The following is a 6,256-nucleotide window of genomic DNA, read 5'->3' on the forward strand; positions in this document are numbered from 1 at the left end:
GGGGCGCGTGCGCGCGGCGGGGGCGGGGCGCACGTGCGTGTGTTTGTGTCGGAGCCCGCCTGGCGGACGCGCGCGGGGTCGCCAGCCACTGCCCCCGCGCGGGCTCGTTCTCTCTAGGAACGTGCCCCGGTGCTGAGTTGGTGAGGAAAACTATGGGGACGGGACACAATGGCCTCTTAAGCTCCTCTCTTAATTCCTCCACGCCCTGCGCCCCCCAGCACCCTACTGCCTACCCAAACCCACTCTTAGCAAGACTGTCTCAGCAAAAGTATGTCTAACTGAAGAGAATTCGCTGCAACTGACTCCGGCGCAAGATACGTCACATGGCTTTTAATTTTCCAAATTAAAGAAATCTGGCTCAGCTCCCGCCTGTCAATATTGGCGGAAAATTCATTAGTCACGTTTTGAGGTTCCCCCTCCCTTCTCTCTGAGACTTAGAAATCCAAAAAATCTAGGGGAGGGTGTTTTTTTTAACCTCCAGTTTTGATGCTACCAGTCCGTGCCCCTTGGGCACCACTGAAGGGCACAGCTCCATGGCCTACAGGCCAGCTGGGAAGAGTAAGGGAAGAAGAGGTGTTCTTGGTGTTGCCAGGTCCTGGGATCCCTCTTTCCCAGACACCCCATACAGCTCTCCCCACGCTGTGCCCTACACATAGGTGGGGACTGCAAACAAGTCAGGGACAGGTTTTTTATCTATTCCTGGAAACTCCAAAAGCCTGGGTGGAGGAAGTCATTCATCCATTAGGTCTGGCCACTTGCCGTCTTCCTGAACCAGTCACCTCTTAACCCGTTCCCCTTATGGAGCAATTCCAGCATCGTTTCCCTAATCCTGAAGCTGAAGGCCAGTGGTGGTGGTGGTGGGGTGTCTTCTTTAGGGTAACCACTGAAACACCAAGAAGCTGTTAACCAATGTATGCAGCCGAGGGTTCTAGATCGGGAGAAGGGGAATGTAGGAAGAACCTAGACCTTATAATTCAAGATTTTAGCTATTCTTGAAATGGTGGACCCTGAGGGAGAAATTACTTTTTTATTCTTTCTAATCTTTTACAACAGCAAGACCAAGATTGAAATTAATGTCTCAATAGATTAGCCTGCTGAAAGTTTTAAAAAGAATTTGTATCTGTCACATATGTTTCACCATGAATTTAAGTGAATGTATTTATCTCTTCAAGGAGTATTAGCATGTTAACATTATGCAGAGTGTAAAAAGGCCTTTTTTTTCCTGTTCATTTCAGGCATCAGTAAAAAGGTGGGGAGGGGATTCTTTTTGGAGGGCAGAGAGTAAGGAATGCAGAAATCACATTGCATCAGTTACCTATTGCTTCATAACAAATTACTCAAAACCTTGTGGGTTACTACAATGATATACATTTATTGCCTTTCACAGTTTCTGTTAGTCAGAGATTTGGGGGCTATTTGGTGGGTAGTTCCGGCTTGGAGGTTTCTCATGCAGTTTCAGTTATACTTATGTCATATGGAGTTACAGGTATTGGAAGACTTGACTGGGGCCAGAAGATCACCTTCCACAGAGGCTCACTTGTGTGGATTACTCCTATGGCTGGCTGTTGGTAGTAAACCTCAGTTTCTCTCCATAAAGGCCTCTCCAGAAGACTGGTTGAGTGCCCTCACAGTATGGTAGCCGACTTCCTTCAGAGCAAGAGATCCAAGAGAGACCAAGACAGAAGTCACCATCACCCAGATCTTTGAAGTTATGCCTGTCACCATCACTTTGGTCACATAGACAAGCCCTGATTCAGTATGGAAGGAGACTACTCAAGGGCATGAATAGCAGGAGTATCACCGGGGTCTGTCTTGGGGGCTGGCTATCACACATATCATCTCTGAACTCACACCTATTTTTTATTTTTTATTTTTATTTTTATTTATTTATTTATTTTTGTCTTTTTCCGTGTCCGGCAACGGATCGCAACCCTCAGTGTCGCCCCCGTACCAGACCGGGGACCGGCAACGGGATTGCAACCCTCGGCGTTGCTCCCGCGCCTCGCTCAGCCAGTGAGCGGGAACCGGTCTGTATGTGGGATCCGAACCCTCGGGCGGGAGCGCCGCCGCGCTTCCCAAGCGGCGCACTTATCCAGTGTGCCACCGGGCTGGCCCCCACACCTACTTTTTAAAAATTTATTTCTTATTATTGTATTCATTGTTACAAATCATACTTATCCTTTATGCCCCTTATCCAATCTCCCCCCTCCCCTCCTGCTACCCTCCCCCTCCCCTCTTCCTTCCCTTCTCTTTTACCCCTTCCCCTCCCTTTTCTCTCCCCCTCCTTCCCCTTCCCCTCTAAACTGTAGATTTGTCCTCTCCATCTGATAGGTTAACTGTTTCTCTGCTGGTGTGTTGCCTAGATGATCTGTCCAGTACTGAGACAGGTGTGATCAAGTCCTCCCCTATTATCATAAATCAGATGCTTCTGTTACCCTGGAGTGTGCTCTGTGGAGAGAAAGGACCTTTTTTTTTTTTTGGTCTCCACTGGTGCCTCTCACTGTGTCAATGCAGTTGAGAGTCTAGCGTGCCATCTGCACAGTGGCTGTGACAGCTGCTAAAGAGACTAGCCACTTTTGCGGCAGCCATGGCAATTGCGGTGGCTATGGTAGACTACCCGCGTGGAAATGGTGTTTTTGGTACGTGTGTTCTTTATCTGGTTGCAGCTGGGTTCAGCTTCCCCTGGCTCCATGCCTCAGGACCCCAGCTCAAACATACATAAAAGCATAGTAAATAGTACAATGAACTCCCAGATATTCATCATCCATATTCAGTAATTATCAAGGAAATGCCATCATTTTATTTTGTCTAAATATCCCTGAGAAACACATGCTCTTCCCACCCCACCCCAACCCAGCCTGTTCCTCCCCACCCCACCGCTCGTCCCCACATCCCATATTAACTTTCTTTAGACCCCAGTGTTCCAGGCTCTCTCCTCTCTCTTTCCTCTTCTTACTATAGTTTTTTGTTGTTGTTGTTGTTTTGGTTTTCTTGGTGGCTGGTTGGTACGGGGATCCGAACTCTTGACTTTGGTGTTGTTATAAAACCATGCTCTAACCAACTGAGCTAACCGGCCAATCACCTCTTTCTGTTATGTTTAAAGGGCAGGGGAGAGACAAAGAAAGAAGGCCCCTTATGCTGGACATAAGTTTCAAGAATGGGTGGCTATGATTTGGAGGGATCACCACAGATACAGTTCTCAATCAAGTCTCTTTTTTCAGCTCATCCAGAAGTAACCATACCCTTTTAAAATTTTAATATGCCTACAAATGACTTGGGGATCTTGTTAACACGGAGTTTCTAAATCAGTAGGTCTGGGTGGGGCCTGAGATTCTGCATTTCTAACAAGCTAGCAAGGTGATGTGGACTCGGAGTCTGCTTGCTGCTCATCCACAGACCACACTTTGAGTAGCAAGGTTCCGGAGCTGTGCTGTCCAAATCCGTAGCCATTAGCCGCATGTGGCTATTTAAGTTAATTAAAATTAAATGGCATTATAAATCACTTCTTCAGTTTCCCTAGCCATATTTCAAATGCTAAATAGCCACATGTGGCTAGCTACCGTATTGAACAACTCATCATCACAGAAAGTTCGCTTGGAACTTTTTATTAACTCATAATAACTCTCCCACAGCTGCTTTTTAGACCAGAATAATTACTCATTCACAACAAAAAACCTAGGCAGGATAAATAGCAACAGGTTATTTACAGTGAGTATTTATTTATTTTTGCTGGAATGGATCAACCCTAGTGTTCCTAAATACAATTTGGAAGGTTGTTTGGGTAGCTCATTTGAGCAAAAGAGGTTGGATATATCTACCAGGATATGAGACTGGATGAATTGCTTTTCTCTACAATAGAAGTGGTTTTTTTTTTTTTTTTTTCTTTTCTTAATAACTAGTACTGGCCATTAGAATCAGAATGCTGGGGGAAGACACCCTATGAAGAAACTACCTTTTCGCTCCTTTTTAGACTCCATGAAATTAGCCACCCTTCTCTTGGAACGATGTAGTCTAATTTGCTGGGCACTCTTAGGTATTCCTTTCTGAGATTCTATTTGTATTATATGTTCTTATAGAACTTTTCATATACTGTTTTAATTGTCTGTTCACATATCTGCTTCCCATTAGACTGTAAGCACCTTGAGAGCAGGGTTTGCCTCGATCTGGCTCCTGATAGGCATTTAAATATGTTTGCTGAACTAATCAATTAATAATTATATCAATGAGCATATTTATTATACGTTAATCTCCTCAGTGTCTGGTGTCAGGGTAAGGATGGAGTATAGGGCTTGGGTTTGGACAAGTCACAACTGTAAGTGACTATGTGACTCGGTCTTTCACTTTATTATGCTACATCTCATTTCATTATCTGTAAAGTGGGAACCGTAATAACACCTGAGCTTGCTTCATAAGATTATTTTGGGGATCAAACGAGCTAACAGTTGTGAAAATGCTTTATAATTTATAATTACTATCTTCTTAAAAATCCCAGCTTTCTTGATGAGAGTTAGGAGATACCCTGCCTGCTCTTGATGTCGACATATGTAGAGATTAACTTGCATGGTTGTCTGCTTTGCTCTCACACTCTAGGATATTACCTGTTTGGAACATTCACTCATATTTTCAAGCGCTCTCTCTCTGGCCTAACTAGCTTTTACAATTTAAAAATATTTACACATTTTAAATAGAAATTTAAATTTTCTAAAAATTTAAATATTTTAAGTATTCTTGCATTTTGTGGAGAATCCCAGTGGTGTTACTAATATCAGCAATTTTTGTAGTTCTTGGAGTTTCTCCAAAAAGAGGGGGGCTCTAAAATGAGGCTATTTGGGGGTGGGTAGCAATAAAGATGGGTCCTTCCTCGTTAGTATAGTGGTTAGTAAGAAACAAAGGATGGGTCCTTTGTTAAGAATTGTGTAAAGTGATACAATTTTAGCCCTCACCATTGGGTTGAGCCCTTTTTATATGTAGCAGTTCCCCCATGTTTCCATTTTTGGTTAGTCCCTGAAGGTGCTCAATCCAGAGGATTCCCATTGTCATCCCCCTGCCGCTACCTCCATAAACCATCTCTCATTTCACTGACTTTCAAAATTTTTTAACTTGCCCCTTAGCGTGCTCACACATTGATTTATTTACTGTCTGTAAGGCAAATAAGTACTCCCTCTTTTTTAGACAACTGGCATCAGACTCCCTTTTTGCCACTCTTTACCCTTTTCCACCTCAACCCTGCACACTTCCTGGAAGCTCCATTTGATCTGCGGAAACCACAAGGATGTGCATATTGACTATGGGCGTCACTGGTGTGGCTGGAGGGGTGCCACAGACACTTGGAAGGTCTTTCAGTGTCCTGGGCTCTTCAGGTTTGTCAAACAAATCTAAAGGTACCTGTTTACTCTCTTGAAGGCCCTTGCTCTCAGACAGGGCTCTCCTGCCTCCATACAAGTGATTGTTCCAGATGGCTAAATCATAACATTTTCTTGAGTTTTGACACATACGTATGGACATCTCAAAATAGTCCTGTATGGAGTCATCAGATAGATGTGTCCTTGAAATATGACTGAACAATAAATTCCTGGTTCAAAATGTTATTTGAATTCTTAGGGGCAGGTTCCACTACCACAGTCCACCTACAGCAGACATCCCAGAGATGGAGGACGTTGGTTCCAAGGCATTTCTATAAATAAATAAGACTCCCCTGGAGCTCCTGCTGTAGGGGCCTGGATAAACGGGAGGTCCTCCAAAAGGAGTCTGGTATTTTTTTCATTACAACGTTTTATTATAAGTCTGAAAATATTTTCTTTTACTGTACATGCAATCCTCTTTTTTGATTTCTAAAGGCTTTATATCTAAAAGTTAAATCCTAGCTAATGTTGAAACTTCTCAGCTAATTTTCATGTCATGTGAATCCTTGACTAGTTTGCATTGTATTTGGAAAGTTAATATTCCAGTTTATAGTACTTTTATGATTTTGAGAGGGATTATAGTGAAACTAAATGTTAAGCTTATAGTTAAGGATTTTGCTCCCTGAACTGTGGTCATTCTATTAATGATCTCTGAGCTAATAGATCTTTCTTCTCCAATCACACTTTCTGAGTCCTTACCTACTCATTTGTGTCTGAAGTTTCTACTCTTCAACCGCTTTTACTGTGCTAAGCCAATTCTCAGGCTAATCCTAATATTAGCTGGTTTGGCTCCTATAAGGAGAGAATTTTAGACTACCCATGCTGGAAGAGACCTTAGCAGTCAAGTCCACAGG

This window comes from Galeopterus variegatus, unplaced genomic scaffold (assembly GCF_000696425.1).
Source record: "Galeopterus variegatus unplaced genomic scaffold, G_variegatus-3.0.2 Scaffold16, whole genome shotgun sequence".
In the NCBI taxonomy this organism is placed as follows: domain Eukaryota; kingdom Metazoa; phylum Chordata; class Mammalia; order Dermoptera; family Cynocephalidae; genus Galeopterus; species Galeopterus variegatus.